Below are 19,099 nucleotides of genomic sequence, written 5' to 3' on the forward strand. Positions count from 1 at the left end.
GCGTGTTCTCTGGGCGATTTGGGTGCAATTTAAGGGCGGGTAGAGCGGCTATAAAAGACGGCGGCGAATCGCCCAAATGTTGCATTTGAAATAGCCCCCAAATGGCCAGCAAATTGTAGAGCAATTAGCGCATCCGAGTTGGCAAATAGCCCCCCGTTAGCCAGCAACTTGCCCTTTTTGACTGGGAGCCGGGAAAAAATCGATGCAAAAAATCGATTTCTCGAGGTTAAAAGATCGATTGTCGAAAAATCGCGTCTTTTTTAATGGGAATTTAGAAAGAAAAATCACAGAGAACAGACGTCCATCTTCAGCATTCAACTTGTGTAAAAATCTCTAACGGTTTCGAAGGTAGTTGGGATATCCAAACCAGGAGCGCTACTGTCGTCATGTTTTTTGTGGCTGAGTTCGACAGAATTGACATCGGTTACTCCTCTACCCAGTCAAACTAGTCCGGAACCGGTTCGGATTTCCAGCTCAAATGCATGAACCGATAGAGTCGGAATCGGTTGTTTTCTTTGAGCAAGATTCCATACTGAATTCATTCAGGATTTCGAACAGGTTCCGGAATGGATTTGGCGGATAGTTGGGATAAGTTGGTTTGGCGGCGCTAGTGTTTATCGTATATTAATTCAAATGTTTACACACGTTTTTTAAATATTTTTGTTCGTTCATGGATGTCTGTTCTCTGTGGAAAAATCGATTTCACACAATCGATATTATTGAATCAATAATCCGAATCGAACCGAAAAGATCGGATGCAAAAAATCAAAGTTGCAAACTGAAAGAATATATTTTGAAAAAATCGCATCGGCATCAGCGAATCGCACTTACGTTAAGCTGCCACCCCATCGCACAGTGGGACGAGCCCGGACTTAAGTCCATATATGAAGGTTATGCGATATTCTCACTTGTATTTTTCTCGTATCAGCTGAGCCATCAGCCATTATTTTCGCGAGATTTTAGGTGATTTGAATGCAAAATGAATTTTTGACAGCTGTTTGAAGGGCATAACTCAAGTGTTTTTGCATTATTTGACCATAGGAACTATATACGGTTATTCTCATTGTTCAAAGAAACGGTTGATTTTATGAATTGCATTACTTCACCAAAATTATCCGTGTGATAAAATTACATCGTAAAATCGCCAAAAATAAGTCACTAGTTGGTTTAGTTAGTGTTTAGATAACTGTTTGTCATGAATTTTTTATTGAATTCGAACTTCTAAAGCGATAACAACAACGACGCTCGTGAATGCCCGCGATCACACTATGCTCATTCGAAAGCTTTTCATTTTCTCTTTAAAATGAGCCTATGCTAGTTTTGCGAAAACTTGCGATAAGCAGTCAAAATTTGAAAAAACTGTGAATGGAGACGCATGGTTATTGCTGATATTTAATTTGAATATTCACTTTATGACTAGAATAATGACACTAATTTATGCACAACTTTCAAATAACATTTAGAGCATGATCTACAAGGGTTTTACTAGTGATCAAGAGTAACGAAGTGGGAAGTATGGTTTTTAAGTGGTAAAGGAATTAAGAATGTTTAAAATTCAGTAAATATTTTCAACCATCTCAAATGTGTCATAAAATGTTTCATGAACTCTTTTTGCTAACTTACGCAATAACTGTCAATCTTAGTGAACACAGTTGAGTTCTAGTCATTTGGTGGAATTTTTTTTTCCGAGTTTGCATAGCACTGATATAGCTTAAGGGTATGCGATATTCTCCAAATAAAATAAGACCATTTTTAAATGAACCACATACGCGAAAAAAGGATTTTGGATTTATTTTAATTTAAGGTATGAAATAATCAATCTAAGCAACTTAAAACACACCTGCGAAAACAAAATCGTTAACCATCTTGTTGATTAGTGAATATAAATAAATATTCCACTAAGACACTCTACATGTTTGTTTTGAAAATGAAAAAAAAAATGTAGTTTTCATACCAATACTAATGAATTAAACGTTCCAAAATTAGACAATCACATCTTATTTGATCCTTAAAAATAATATAGTCATTTCTAAAGTCCCACAATGAGATGTCAATCAATTCGTTTCAATACGGAAAACAAATTTCAAAATTACAATTGGGTCATTAAATGAGAAAAAAAAGTCGTTTTTTTATTACATCGATAAAGCTGATTTTCGTGATTGTAAAAATGTTTTTTTCCAACTCAGGAAACGTGAAAATAATATTAAAATTTAAAATAAATAAATATGTTGACAGTCTGGATTTGACACTATAGGAAGGACTTGACATATCGAATTTCATGACAAATGATGCCCTGTCAGAAAAAAATAGTGCATGTTTTCTCGGTTTTCCCAGAGGGTTATTTTTATTTGACATAAACATCATATTGCATATAGTTTTTTTTCATTTTGGGTTTTGTCCTGATAGGCCAGATGTAAACAACCGCAGTTTTCCTATGTATGGTTGCCAAGTTTACATAAGATTTATTTTAAAAAAACAAAAAAATCGTTTTTACGTATTACAACAAAATTTATTTTGAAATAATGTTTTATTATGTATACTGGACCTAAAATTTATCGAATGGAACGGAAAACTATATATAGCTTAATGACCCAATTGAAAGAAATATTTATAAAAGACAAAATATTTACTTTTGAGCCACTCTAATGAGTAGTAAAGTTAATTTCTATTTTCTATAACCAACATAGGAATTCAGCGCACAAAAATGTCTTTAAAAAAAACTTGAACCTTCACAACAAAATAATAATTTTTGAGCCACCCTAATGTATAATGAATTTTTTTTTGCAAATGTTAATATCAAAAAAGATTTAGCACACGAAAATTAATATACACAAATTTTAAGAACGATTTAGAAAAAAATATATTTTTGAGACACCCTAATGAATAGTAAACGTTCATTTTTGAATTGTTTTAATATCGAAAACGAATTCAGCGTACCAAAATTATATAAAAACGTCCGATATGAACCGATACGGAAAAGTTTGGACTTTAGTCCACCTTTTGTTCTAATGTCGTTTTCGCTTGAAGCAGAAACTAACTCAGTTTCAGACCTAACTGCTGTCAAACCGTTTGTTTGAAGCCAGTTTCCAACCTAGGTTATGCGCCACTAAACTGAAAACCGGGTTGGGTTCCGACCTGAAATATATTTCGGGTTCGCTCACACCACCGCTGTTTGGCGAGAACTCAACTCAGTTTCATTAAAAACGTTCGTTTGAAGCAACTAACCTGGGTTAGTTTCTAGGTTCTCAATCGAAAACGACATAAGTCATGCCACTGTGCATCGCAATAATTGAGCAAAACAAGTATATATAGTGTTACATATCGGTCCTTTCCGAGCCCATCAAGCAAAACACGCTGTGTTACATTGAGATATGACCAGCCTCGTGAAAACTGTTTGTTGCCTGAAGCTGCCACCAAGTGCCAGTAGCGCTAGCTACGCTTCAAATGTTCAAGGTCTGTTCACATGAACTGTACGACACTGTTTAAAAGTTGGATTCAAAACAAGTAATTAATAATAATATATGAGAAATCACGCTTTCTCTTTCATCATGTTCCTCCACAAAATCCGAATGCTTTTATCACCTCAGTACCAGTTAAACACATCAAAATGAAGTTTGTTTGTATTCGATAAGTTTCATTTCGAGTTAACAACATTGGCTCCTATTGATGTGAACGTTGCTTAAAGCGCGTTCGCTGTCATTTTTGGCAACTATCCGAGCCAGCCCAGTGAAATTTGTCGGGCCGAGTCGGCCTGACGATCGGGCTGATGATCAGGCCGATGAGGTCCGACGTAAGCGCTATACCGCGCTTTATATAAGAACTATATCGTGCTATTTTGCACCATCGAAATCGGACTGTCGGGCTTCGAAGTTGTCAAATTCGTCAGGCGGTATAAGAACTACGAAGGTCCGATGTAGAGCTATAGTGAATCGGACATCGTCGTGCTCTCTATTTTGGTACTCTTCTTCTTATTTTTTATCCTTCAGATTTCTTTTTTATTCTTTTTTATTAAAAACAACAGAAAATGCAATCAGTTTTATTTATTTAAAAAACATAAATGGGATTGTTTTTCTTCCCTCTAGTGGAATATCCATTTAGTAAATACGTGCATAGTTAGTAGATATGTTGGCACCTTGATTCTAACTGCGAATGGTTGTTCAATCGTCTTCGTCAGCTACGCTTCGCGGTAGCAGTATTTCGGATTTTCTGTACCGCCAGCATCATCATTCGTTTCTGTTGGCCGAATCTTTGCTCGTCATACTCCACCGATTCTAGTGAATTGTCGCCACTCTGAACTTTACTGTATTTCTTGGAGTCGTCGCGCCACTTCATTCACCAAACAGGCCAGCTCTCCGACCGCAAAATAGTTGGTGGTCCTGAAGCTTTTTTCTTCGGCCAATTCCAGCTCGGCAAACGATTCGACCGTTGCTCGTAATATAGTGTTCCTCCAGTCAACCTTCTTAGATTTGACTACCCTGTAGTCCTTCGTGCTTATCAACATTCAGAATCCGGCACAACGTGAAACTTATGGCGCAATTGGATTTAGATTCAACGGATTTATGTACTGCGAATACTGATATAGGCGGAGATCTAGCGAATCACGATCTCGTAAATGTCAGTACCATGCGAGAGCAAATTAGAATTGAGCTTTAGTGAAACGTTACAATGTTCCGTACGGCATCCAGCAGGCGTGTAGTATGCTGGGCAGAATAGTTGTCAAACTGAGATCCCAATCGTCCCAAACCGCTATTGAGCTTCATGAATGAATGACTACGATTCTTTCAATAAATACACCGTCGATAGATAGCTATTGTAGTTATCCAGATAAAGATTCATAAAGTGATCCGATTTAACCAAACGATATAGCAAGTTCAATTCTGTGCCCCAAATCACTAATTAACGGTTAACGTTAACGGTGCCTCACTATCATACTAGTTCAATTCTTCATCCAGCCTTCTACACTGGAGCTATTAATATGAATAAAAAAACTGAAGAGGCTTAGTACCGAGAACGGTTTCTTTCCGTGAATATTTGATGTATGAAGCACATAAGATTCCACGTGATCTTCCGAACCGACAATGGATTTCGTCTGACTCGATGTAGTTTTAGCCACCTTGAATATACTGCGATGGTTCGGTCCGGAGCACAAATGGAAATTGAACTTGATTAAGCCAATTGTAATGTTATGCGAACTTTCCTTGCGCTATTTATGCTCAAAGTGGCATGTGTGGACGCTGTATACGACGAATGTAACTAGATTCATACTTATCACATAGATGCAAGCTTCACGAATCGTAGGCTCACTTGGAAACAATGAAGGCACTATTGCATCCAAGCCGCACTTAGCCAACTTGTCCAACTAGGTGGTAATGTCATATTCCGATGAACGAAGCTGCGCCCAGATTTGGTTCTGGAGAACAGACAGAAACAAACAAATCTGGCGGGGGCGGCAGTGTCGGCTTGATCATATTCGCTGCAGCAGCCGTTGTGAATAAAGCTGGAATCATTGTAGTACCAATTAGAGGTACTTGCGAGGGTAGTTAGATGCCTTTACGGAAAAGTATTCCATGATGTATGTATGACCCTATATTTATTTCTTCAGTAGCTTTTGCAGGTCATTCGCCACACTCCTTCACCAGTCACCACTAACAACAGCATACGGGTTCTCTTCACCCGAATTATTTTTTCATGGGTGGGCACAAATATGACGTATTCTCTTGCATCAAATAACGTGACTAACCGCTTCAGTGTATAGCCAATCAGTGTGCAGTAGCAATCCTTATCCGACACCAGCGACTAGAACGTTATTTTCTGAAACAAAAAATTAAAAATTCTATAGAACCAAATACGTTTCATGGTTCTACCATCGATACCAGTAAGATTTTGGTGCACGGCAGAAGAAAGTTGAGCGCAACGTCCACTTCAGATCGGTAGTGTGTCAAGATGGTTAGCTCATTACCAATGAAGATCATAAAATCGACCGTCAGTAAACCTGCAAAGAAATGCAGCACCCATGTGACTGTTTCCGATGAAACCGATAAGCACAGGTTTTCAAATGAAATACCAGTAATTATTAGGAAGTAATAAGCTACACTTAGGTATTAAATATTTGTAACTGATTATTCCGATCAAATCGATTTACTGTTTGCGGCTTCCTTGTCGTATACGAGTCAATTGGATGCGGTACGGTTGGGGTTACAATTTTGTTTTTAATCTTTATTTCTGGAGCAGCTTGGGGAAACTAGCTCTTGATTTTTTAAAATTAATTATAGGATTTATTTTAGGATTGTTTTTGAGAACCTCGCGGCTCAAGTCCTTATGATATTTATGGAATTTTTCCGTTCGATGATTCTACAAGGAATTCAGAACTTGTTTTCTTTGGCGCCTCTCAGTGTGGGCCAGCTTGTTCATGTATGTTCCATGCCGAAGATTAGACTACTCGTTCTGCTTGTTGCCAGGAACTAGAATAAGAAGAATTTGTTCGGCAACATGTCCCAATGTCTGTTGATTGTGATTTGGTAGGAGATTTGTGAGTGGTGTAAAGCAGTACGAAGTCATTTGGACCTGGGACTTCCATTCCAACGTATCGACACTTGTGAAACATAAGAGGCACTATTAGTTCTCCAAACATAACAGTTCATCTCGTCTGGTGAAGAACGTCGTTATATCAGGGTCGATGAAGAAATTTGCCACTTTGTTTTCATATTTAACATAGGCACTGCAGCTATAACGAGGGGTACGAAATCTCAAATTCATTTGCCTATTTCTGCGAGTATTTACCAAAACGAGTATTAAGTTTCAACACCTCTCTCATTCATTCACTTCCAAGCTAACTGAAGTTTCACGCAGCATCGAATGCCTTCAGTTCAGAGAACATATTAAATCATTCACCAACAATAGCATTCATTTATTATAGATATCGAAGACAGGTGGCATCTTTTATGTTTTAAAGTATAAATGAACTGTATAATCTATGTCTGCTGCCTTTTTGCACGATAATCCCACTCGAAGCCAGCATAGAAGCAATAATCAGTTTGCAACTGAAGTTGCATTTAAAGCGAAAATAACTGAATGAATACTGCGCCAAAACAATGAAAGCCGAGCCAACCAACATTCCTTTCAGCGCGGCGCGAATTTCGTTTCTCTTTCAAGCTCACCGGAGAATATCAATATTTCTGTGCTCTGACTATCATATAATCCTTGTCTACTTCACTCTGTAATATTATCAACCGAGACAGAATGTTGATTGTCGAAATCGTACAGCAAGAACGTCCAGTGCTACCAGCGGTTTACAATGTAGACAGGGATACTGTAGTCGAAAACCTTGAGCAATGGTTGATAATCGGTTTGCAGGAGGAAATGGCCCCCAAATAGCATTTAGTTAAACCAAATACATGGCATCCAAGATAGAAACCAATTCGCAGCTGGATAAGACTCACCGTAGAAGTTCAATTCAAAGTATATCAGATACCATCCAGATGTCCTCACCTAATGCATTCGATCTCCCCATTATTGCTTGTCGCAATCGTGCAATAAGGTCCGTTAGATACGATTTGATGGTCCAATGTTTTTGACTTTCTGAATTGGTGGCGTTTGTGTGTGACAGGTTCGGTCGAATAGACTAGAACATCGGATCTGATGTGGCACAGTCGGTTCTTGTCATTAGACTTTGATCCAGACATACAAGGGACAAGATTCCGCACATCGTTATCATCTGTTCCAAACTACAAACTTGTAGTTGCCTATTGCTCTAAAATCAAATATAAAATATAGTTAGAATACTGATTGCACTAATAATGTCGATAAATTCGAATGTTATTTGCTGAATCAATTCAGATGATTATGAATTTGAAAATAAGTTTTGAGATTTATGATGATCAAATGAAAGTTTGATGTTTTTTAGAAAATCAAGAAAAACAATTGTGATAAAATTCAGTGCAGCATTCAGAAAGTCGGTGCAAGAATTCGGCAAAGATCTAGTAATTTTTAAATTTCATAATTTAACCCATAATCGCATATTTGTCCGACTTGCTTTAGGATTTCCTATCTTTATGGGACTGATTTGGACTCTTCAAAGAAGTCTAGATTTTTCCTACTTTACTTGAGTCCGATTTGCGACAAAAATCTTACTTCCGAGGATCACATTGAAAGAATTCGGAAAATTCGACAAATATATTAAACCTCAAACATTCAATTGAATGAACTTTAGGTTCTATTGTAGCTTGATGATTTTTGCAATGTAAGAAGAATCAGAACTGCAAATAATATACTACTTTATGGCATATACTAATAATTGTTGGTTGATGTTTGATGATAATTGTAATACCGTCGAGCCCAAAAAACTTAGCTCGAATGAATCGATCGGATAACTACAACATTCAACAAGGTCAATATTTCGGTTTTAATTGGCCCTCTGTTGTTGTTGGGCCGTTCACAATGGTGTGATGTAAATCTGTTTCAAAGTGACAAGCAGTCGTGTAATCTGTAACTGTCAAAAATACTTGTAGAATACAGTGCTCCAAATGCAATGATTTAACAGTGTATGTGCTTATCACACAACAAATTTAGCAACAAATTGTTTAAAAGTGGTTCAAGACCATTCTGAGGCAGCTTCTTTGAAAAAACGTCTGCAGATACTAAACCAAATACCCTCTTAATACCTAAGAAAACTGATGACATTTGCTCTTTGTTAGCACACGAATTTCTGCTATACGCAACGCAAAGGCCTTTGCGAAAGCCAAATTTTAAATTTGACAGCATTTGATTCGACCCAATGGACAGGATAATTTTCCCTAACAGCTTCCGGACACAGGATAGCATTTCAATCGGCCGATACGAGTTATGAGCGGAGACTGCTTTTCCTAGTTTTGGAATGACGATGACGCTTACAGGCCTCCAATCATGATGGACAATCAGGAGTCAGAATATGTTACGAACGCTGGTCATTGCCAATCCTTGTTTATTAAACCTAAAACTAATTTGCCCTTAACTAAATTGTAACCTTAAAACTATAATCTTCTACGTAGTTAAAATTTATATATGAATTAAATGTAAAAACAAATATCCTACCCTGCATTTGAACACATTACCTTAAATTTAGAACTTGCTATAAAATTGTCACAGATTTCGCTTATCATTATCAAACACAAACACACATTGTTAAACGAAGCAAGAATAAAACAGTTGAAATTACTATCTCGAACAGTACAGTCGATTTCTTTTACCCGCCAGAGAATCGAATGTGATATCATTCCACGTGCTACCGCGACAGACGAGATTGTCTTTTTATAAAGTAGATTTCTACGTCGCATTACGTACTAATCAGAATATATTGGCTCAAATCGCACGTTCCCCGTATGTAGCCGGGGATTTGTGCCTTGCCGTGTCTTCACATCATATCATTCTAATCGAAAAGAAAGGAAAAGGAGAAGGGAGGAAGTAGAATTGGAGAAGCGGAAAAAATAACGTCACAAGAACAAACAGCAGATAAATTAAATTTAAATCGCCTGCGAAAAAATCTCTTTACTGCTCTGGATCAAAAACTTTAGTATGTTACTAAGTTTTCGTCGTCCAAGCACAGTTTCGCTATGCAAGCGCAACCGAAAACTCTAAATCGCAATAGCTGGCAAATGCATATCTAATGATACGAGGCTCCATAGTCGGACTCCCAAAGATCACATGAAAATGACTCAGCTGGCTGAATAGTAGCCACGTGATGATTGAGTTTGCAGTGACCCATTAAAGCCCTGATCAGCTTGCCACAGTGTTGTTTCGAAAAGTGTAAGAGGTTTTGTCGTGACTACGACTAACGTTTCTATACAGGGGCCCCTTTTCAAAATTTCCCAAGAAACAGAAGGTAGTGTTTTTGAAAGGTAATAACTTCCGTTGTACTGAACGGAATTACAATATGTTTGCACTAATCATTCAGAAAAATGATAAAGAATCTTCTATTAGATTTGTAAGCTGTATAACTTACGTAAATAAAGATAAATGCGCATTTATTAAACTCTTTCCGCAGCGCTCTCTGATTGGATAAAACTAATTTAGAAGACGGCGGAAATGTTATAAATATAAGTGGCGACTTTCCCTTATGTGCTGTCATTCGTTTATCGTCCACCATACCAGCAATGTGTTGCTGCAAATTTCACATACAGGCAGCAAGAAGAACCCGTCAACGATTTTCGGCAGCGTAATCAAATTGTTCTTTGTTGGTGGATTAGCAGGGAAGCAGCTGCGGATTTTTTTGTTTACTGCGTGTGTGTTAATAATGGAAAGCTGCTGCGCATTTTGCTTGTGCTGTGCTAGTTAACAAATTTACTTCTTCTGAAAGTGTAGCGGAGGCGAGTCGATTAATTATTCCATTTGTATAAGCCCTTTTCTGGGCTCTAGCATAAAATAAAGAATACACACTTAAAATCCATTACCTACCAGTAGGTAATTTTAATTTGCTGTCCTTATTTCACTGCCGGAAAACAAGCGAGAGGGAATGATTTTTTTACTCAAAATTAATGGGATGAAGTTTAGTCGGCTTTGGGGAATATCTCATTATTTTTGGGTAAATTTGGACTCCCTCTCTTTCGTTTTTCGTTGGAGGAAGTAGGATGCACAGATTTAGAATTACCTACTGCTAGGTAATGCAAGTTTTCTGTGTAAATAAAGAATATTTTCCGTAGTCGATAGCAACAGTAAAATAGATGGGTTGGTAATGTATATGACATAACCGGGGTATCGTGACTACTCTTCGGAGTTATTTCAAATCTTGCAAAACATAAATTTACATAATTTCAATGATTGTTCAGCATTGAAAAATCCTATATGTACATAACAATTCGATGCAATAACACACGACTTAAAGATTTATTACCAATTTCATTGTATATTATTGTAAAATTGAACATTTAATTGAAAAATGTATTTTCGATTCCCACGAAAGAACTGAAATTTTTCTCACGGGAGCATGCGCTTCCCTAACACAGCCGTCAATGCGGAGCCGATCGTTCTGAATATGTTTGCTCAGCAGACCATCCTGCGTACTTTTGCAGGATGGATCAGAAGAATAAACTTTTGTGTTGTTTCGGCAACTGCGTATGTTGTAATTATGGTTGCCACTGTTTTTTTTGCTGCAGTTTTGTCGAGACTCGAAAGCATTTCACAAGATCAGGGAAAAGGTTCTTCTCAAGTAGCAGGCATCAAGGGAGGCAATCCTTGGAATCGCTTAGGATTTCAATCATTTTTAGAGCGAAATAGGGCAATGCACCTATTTTCGCTCTATTTCTATTATTATCCTATCAATTTGAAGCCGTTCATTAGAGCAGCGTCTGGCAGTTATAGTGCGATATTGAATGATAGCATTCGATGCAAGTTTTCTTTGCGCTTAAACAGATACTTTTACCATCTTATCTCTGATCCTTCACAAGCTACTACACCTGGCAGTATGTACATGCTTTGATCTCGTGTTTGCCAGAAACGTTAATGTAGAAACCCGATGATATATTTCGTACTTTTCATATCACAGACCAACACTTTGATTGATCCAGTGGTTTAATTTGAAATCTACAATATACAACACATCATAAAATTATTGCCGGATGAAAACCTACACCTACACCAATCATATCAGAATAGCTATCATGAACGAACAGAGAAGCTTGAACATAGAGAACAGAGGTCAGCAGCATCCAACGAGCTTCCAATCACCTATCAACGCCGACGCCACCAACAAAAGTACTTTTCAGAACCACCATAATTAATATAAAGAATCATTTGTAACATTCTCAAACATTTCATTGAATATCATTCGGTTTGAATTACAAGTCAAACGTGTAGTCACGACACTCCGGTTATGTCCTAGACATTACCCACCCATCTTTTTCGAAATCGCTAGGAATACTTTTTCCAAAAAAGCTTTTGTTTGACATGTTTGTAGATGGCGCTAATAAATGCAGGTCGTTGGTTGCAATGCTCGGTTATAACCCAAGACCAGATCTTTTACTTTATCCCACTTGTTAAAATTGGCAAAGCACAAATGAAGTCAATCATTGCGATCGATTTTAGGGGGCATTGGGGGTCGATGAATCCCGTTATAGGTATTGGGGTTGTAATGGTCATCATGAAACTGTCGAGAATTTGTGATGACGTGACAACTCCTCGACTGGGGATCGCAGGTTTGATTCCTGCTCGAGGGTATCTATTTTCCTAGTGTGTCCAATGAACAGATGAGTTTTTGCCATATCTTATTACTCGCTATTCGGGTCTTTCTTTCTCTGTTTACTTTCCGTTGGACATTTTCCTAAACAACTTTGAAAAATGTGTCAATTTCTACGCATGCTCTGGCCTATTCAACATCAGTAATACCGGAATGTCTGGGTACCCAAACGCGATTGATAGTATTGTCAATGCTAGGTTCTATTTGAATTCGGCATGTAATCACTAGCTTGGGTTGTAATTTATCCGAGCTAACCGCCTTGATAGCAGTCTAACTAGCAGAGCAGAAGTTACTTTCAGAGCCGAGTGCTGGTCTAAGAGACGAACATGGGGCAGAGGGCGGTTAGGGTCACGTCAGTTTTGATCTTTCAAATAAAATTGACAAATTGAAAATCTATTTGCAATTTTCAAAGATATATAGCTTTGAAGAAAACCATACAGGGGAAATGACACGGATTCCTAGACCACCACTTTAAGCAAGTGCACTGGACATATCTCTATGCTCGACATCACTACGGTTAGATTGCAAGTGGAAGGTGATATCTGATCGCCACGGTAGTGACCACCTGGCGATTATAATTACAATCACCACTGGTTCAAGACCATCGGAATTAATTAATGTTTCATATGACCTCACACAAAATATTGATTGGAAGCTGCGATATCCAAAACTATTGATTCGACACAGGTACTTCCCCCGGAGAAAAAGTATAAGTTTTAGTCTAACTCGATCCTCGATACCGCGATTCAGGCTCAGATGAAACGAATACTCGGCGTGAACACCCATAAACATTTTCCCAAACCGTTGTGGGACAAAGAGTACTCAGACGTATATGCGGAGAAGGCTGCCGCGTATATAGCCTTCCGGAACGACGGGTTAGCTGCTAGCTATCGACAGTACGCGAATGAAAAGTTTGGTGAAAGCTATAAAACGCAGTCACTGGCGCCGGCTCGTCGACGGGTTAACAAGAGTAACAACGATAAGCACTCTTTGGGGCATGGCCCGACGTATGCGAAACCGAAACTGTACTAACGAGAGCGTGGAATATTTAAACCGTTGGATAGTCGATTTCGCCAAAAAGGTTTGTCCGGATTCCGTCCCGGCACAGATCTACCCCGCCGCGTCCCATCACAATACCGCGAACAAAATACCGTTTACGATGGTCGAGTTGTCACTAGCTCTTCTATCATGTAACTATAAAACCCCAGTGCCAGACAGAATCAAATTCAACTTGTTGAGAAATCTGCCAGACTCTGACAAGAGACGCTTGTTAAATTTATTTAATATGTTTCTTGAGGGTAACATTGTCCCTCATGACTGGAGGCAAGCGAAGATCATCGCCATTCAAAAACCAGAAAAACCAGCATCCGACCACAACTCGTATCGACCGATTGCGATGCTGTCCTGTATCCGAAAGTTGTTCGAGAAAATGATCTTGTTTCACCTCGACAATTGGGTCGAAGCATATGGCTTACTGTCAGATGCACAATTTGGTTTTCACAAAGGCAAAGGGACGAACGATTGTCTTGCGTTGCTCTCAACAGAAATTCAAATGGCATATGCTAGAAAGAGCAGATGGCATCAGTTTTCTTGGATATTAAGGGGATTCGGTTTCTATCAACATCCTTTATGAGAAGTTGAACCAGCATGGTCTTTCACCAATTTTAAACAACTTTTTGCTAAACTTGTTTTTTTATATTTTTTTTATCCTTTTATGGGCAGCTAGGGCTGAGGGTGGTGACTAGCGGGTTTTATACATCCTTTATCGGACGGACGAAGCTATGGTGCCTTGAACACAGGCAACGCATATCCAAGGCCATCATTGAAATGATAAGTTCTGCGTTTGAGATGTACTTCCCCCGGTTGCCAGACGAACACTTGTAATTATTGCGTGTGACTTTGTATGTATATGTCTAATTGTGAGTCCTACTGTGGTTGTGTGTGCGTGGAATGTGTGAGTTTTAGCGTTCGAGTCCAGTTTTAGCGTGCGAGATGCATACCTGTCTGAGTTGGTGTGGGTGCTCACTAGTTGCGTAATAGTGTGCTACAATTGCAGACGAAACAAATTGCAGCGGGTCGTGATACTAAATGATATTTATTGTACGGTACAGATATGTGCGGGCACAGGGACGTCACGATCGCGTGCATCAGCGCGAGGGGCTCGAGCGTTTATCCGTTAACGTATTCGATCGCGTGGGCGTTTGTATGTCGCATGTGCTAACGTGTATGTAGCTTCGCATGTATAAATTCGATTTTATAACCGTGTTTCCATTCGTATATTCGCGTGTGTTCTTAGATAATCGTGCGCGGACCGTGAATTTGATATCTAATTTTCGGTGCACGGCTCAGATGCTAGAAGAGAGTGCGTTCTTCCATATCACTTTTGCGTTTTCGAGATTTTGGTCGTATTGGTACGTGGACGATCGCATTTGTATGTTCGCCCCTGCCTATCGTGGCGAGGGACTCAGACGTTTGTATAGTAGCGTATTCGATCGCGTGGGCCTATGTATGTCGCGTGTGATGGTACGTATGCAGCTTCGCGTGTATAGTTTCGGTTCTGTAGCCGTGCGGCCATGGGGTAGAGATTTCCGGACGTGATCGACCGGTGACCGCGCGAACACGGGCGCCTGTGGGTTCGCGTTTGTAGATTTGTGAATGCTATCAGGATCATTTTATTAACGAGATCGCGGGCGTAAGTGTGCGTGAATTATCGCGGAGAGCTGCCACAGATCGTCTGGTACAAGGAGTCTTTATTCTCAGGTGATACGATCCTCAAAAACGCCGATCAGCCATGTTGGTTTTAGAATCGACAGCTAACAACATTGTTTACTAGTTCTCTCCATAAGTTTGCTTGGATTTCAGTGGGTAAACAAAGTTGTTCGCTGTCATTTTTTTCCCCGCAGTCTGCTGCGTGCTTACCTCATTCCTCACCTACTTACTGACAAAGACGAATCACCTTAGAGCTCTAAGCACCTTGGTCTGGTATATTGTCATATTCGGGAGCCCTGATATGGTACAGTCTAAATTTAGGAGAGTTCCAATATAAGGCTCATCCGCCAAACCCAGGGTGCTCAAGAGAGGTCTCAAAGTCGTAGACTTGCAAGGACCACTACAAGATACCTTGGACAATTTGTCTGCTTGGGCTCTCCAGCTGGGTATCGAGTTCTCCACGGAGAAAACTGAGCTAGTCATATTTGCAAGGAAGCGATAGCTTCAATTAATGGATCAAACTATTGCTCAGGCTTCAACATTCAAATATCTCGTGGTATGGTTCGACTCTAAAGATACCTGGGGATGTCACAGATATCTGAAACAGAAGTGCCAACAAAGGATCAACTTTCTCCGCACAATGACCGGAACATGGTAGGGTGCCCACCCAGGAGACCTGCTCAAGCTTTACCAAACAACGATACTATCAATTATGGAGTACGAATGCTTTTGCTTTCGCTCCGCTGCGAACATACATTTCATCAAATTAGAGAGAATCTAGTATTACTGTTTGCGCATTGCCTTGGGTTTGGGTTGTATGCACTCGACCCATACGATGAGTCTAGAAGTGCATGCGGGCGTCCTCCCGCTAAAAAATCGATTTTGGGACCTCTCATATCGATTGCTCATTCGATGCGATATCTTGAACTCACTGGTGATTGCAAATTGCGAAAGACTTGTCCAGCCTAATTCTCAGACCCGATTCATGTCCTTGTGCTTCGATTACATGGCATAGAACATCAATTCATCTACGTATAACTTTAACTGTGCTCATCTCTTAGATAATCCTGATTCAACTGTATTTTTCGACACAGCCATAAAGGAAGAGATTTGTGGAATCCCGGATCACATTAGCCCACAAAAGATCCCAAATATTTTCTATAATAAATACCATCAAGTCGACTGCGGCAAAATGTTCTACATTGACGGATCAATTCTCGACGGGTCCCCAGTTTCGGTATCTTCAACGAAAATGTTGGTGCCTCTTTCAAGCTCAGTTATCCAGCTTCAATTTACGTCGCAGAATTAGCTGCCATTCAGTGTACTTTTGGTATCATTGATACCTTGCCCGCAGACCACCCTGCCCTTTTGCTCAGTAAGGGGAATGGGCGCGTTGTGCCAGAACTCTTGAACGTCATATCTAACAATGAGACTCTCATTGTTTACTTTCTTGTCTGTTAACAACTCGGTCGCTTTAACATTTACCTCTTTACTCATTGCATAATATACTAGTCAAATCCACCGTCTTTCGATATGCTGTAAAATTAGCGGAACATGGTATAGTGACTCCGTAAAAATCAAGAGAAATTAAACAAAGAGAATCTCTCATTGTTGGATATGAAGTTTTGAAAAAAAGTTCCGGAACTATCAGGTTATCAAGTGCCGCATCGTATTCATTGTTATACATATGAAGTATACTTCTTACATGATTTGATGACCAGAAGAGTAGATAAGTGACACCCCCTAAATCTCCCACCGTTCTATTCTAACTTGAAATCCATTTATCGCAATGGGATCATCATTCATTAATAGGTTTTCTATCATGGTATGAAGACTGTATAGCTCCCGTAGGTAAGCTTCAACTTGTTTACGAAGACAGGTCCAATCCACCATACCCGATAACTTTTCCTGAGGTCACAATGTGCCTCATGTCACTATAAATTTATTTTGGTTTTAAATTTAACAATGTTTAAGATTTATACAAATGCAACCTATTATAGGTATTTAAATGGTAATCACCTTATCTGACTAATAGCTTAAGTGTGTATAGATTCTACAGTAGAGCATCATATACCCACATACAAAAAAATATTTGAATGTTGAAATCCTTAATACTAAAAAAAACATTTGCAAAGCTTGTATAAAACTTGAAAAGCGGTTACATTTGAAATACAATTACTATTGTGCCGCTCTACGCATAATTGTCCCATGTGCATAGGGAATCACATAGTACATGGGAAGGTTATGCTTATACCGGCAGTATTGCTCTTAGTGATCACCTGGGAAGGCTCGTCTGGAATGCGGCAGCTACCGTTTAAAATATCTCACTCAACTTGGTTCTTATGTAAGACGCCGACCAGCTCATATCTCTACTTCCGTTGATTCAGTAACGAGAATTGCGAACAGTTATCACCGGAGACATGCGCCACCGTCATGATAAAAGCGAATAACCAATATTACCATTTTCTTTTGGAGGAAAGAAATGACCGATACAAATCGAAGTGTTTATGCTATGCGGAAAATGGCTTATGGGGCGTGCTGCTAACCCAGTAGCCTATGATAATAATTTCAACGGCTTCGAATTCTGACAAAATTATCCCGCAATCATCGATGCTATAACCAAAGCTATAACAAAGCACATTATGTCGATGATAGGTTCCTAAGTGTAGAGGCGGAAGATGCAATTAAACTAACTCGTGACGTGAAAATGATTCCCAACGCAGCTGGGTTCATAATGCGAAATTGGATTTCGACTAACCTACAGTATACTTCGCTCTGGATAGTATCAACAAAGGCAAAGAACCTTAGCGTTGAAGAGGATGCCATCCTCTATCTGTGGTAGAATATATCCACGGATTGCTTCACCTATAAAATCTCCACTCGATTCGATAGAGAACTTCTCATCGGTCACCGTCGGCTGTCGAAACGGGATGTTCTTATCTTATGCCAATGTTTGACCCACTATGGCTGATAGCTCATCTGCTAAATATGCTCTTGAAAATATTACTGTAGGATATTTGGCGATCAATTCGCTGGGATTTCGCAAATGAAGAAAGCATTACGAAAACTCTTTGGACATTGGTCGAGAAGGTAGAAATTCCTCGATGCTACCGAACACTTAGACGGCGAGAAGATGAGCTGAAGCTAGTACTGAAATTAGGGTGCAAGATATGAGAAAGTTGCTTGCAGCAGACAATCGGCGCAGATCCGTTCGGTTTTCATTCTGACGTCACCCCTTTGGTTAATTATAAGTAGGTTTCTCGCATCTCACACCCTTTCAGTACCAGCCCCAGCTCTGCATTTCGCCGCCACTCTGTTGCACTACTCTTGCAAAAAACGACACACGGATACAATTTCACGCCTTCGCTGACGCTAGCGAGAGCAGTTTTGCTGTGGCAGTGTACCTGAGATACCAACACGAAGGCGAAAGTTTCTTGGTAGCAGCAAAACGAGCTGGCTTCATTGAAATATGTCTATTCCCAGATTTAAATCGAGGGCAGTCAAACATCCTGGCGCTATCAAGCGCGGTTTTCAAGTTACTTGTCATCAACGAGCGTGGATGAGTATTGTCCAGACCTGGGCACGTCTAGTCGCAGGGTTCGCCCTGACTGTCGGTGAAAGCTTAATGCGGAAATTCAAACTATGCCGCGAAACATTCATTGGTGCTGCCGACAAAAGCACACGCACTCACTTCTCCACAGTACTTGCTGCTATAAAAATGCTCACGAAAACCATGGACGCACGCGAACCTCTTAATAAACGAGCGGCCAGCAAATGAAAAAATCCTGTACAGAAACGCCCAATGCAGCGCATTCGCCGAAAAAAATTAAAAAACATTAAGCTGTTTACGTACATCAGTTTGAATGTTTCAGTCATGACAGAATGACTTTCCCGTCGCTAGCATACAAAGCCGGTAATCTCTAATATACATTTGGAAATAGTTCAATCCTAATTCGTTGATACTTTTGTGAAACTTGTCGGTTTCTATGCATCCCAAAAGCAAATGAAATCATCGGCGGCCGTCAGCAGTTTATCAAAGGTCAACATACTACTTATGCACGCTGCGACTTCACTTTCCCAGCATCTGATACGGGAAGACGACTTTGTTATTTGCAATCGATTTAAACAAAGTTTTAATGTTGTAAATAATTACCTGAAACTAATGGCGTTTTCGTTTTTTCTTGG

The 19,099-nt window shown here is 39.5% G+C and overlaps 1 long non-coding RNA gene across 1 annotated transcript; it reads right to left on the bottom strand.

Moving 5' to 3' along the window:
- Positions 1-4,035: 4,035 nt before the first annotated feature.
- Positions 4,036-18,981, bottom strand: LOC131683483 (uncharacterized). Its single transcript, XR_009304527.1, has 3 exons — positions 18,768-18,981; positions 5,874-5,992; positions 4,036-5,811 (listed from the first exon to the last, which is right to left on the bottom strand). It is a non-coding gene; the product is annotated as an uncharacterized LOC131683483 (long non-coding RNA).
- Between the last annotated feature and the right edge of the window lie 118 nt (positions 18,982-19,099).

The sequence above is a fragment of the Topomyia yanbarensis genome, chromosome 2 (assembly GCF_030247195.1).
Source record: "Topomyia yanbarensis strain Yona2022 chromosome 2, ASM3024719v1, whole genome shotgun sequence".
In the NCBI taxonomy this organism is placed as follows: domain Eukaryota; kingdom Metazoa; phylum Arthropoda; class Insecta; order Diptera; family Culicidae; genus Topomyia; species Topomyia yanbarensis.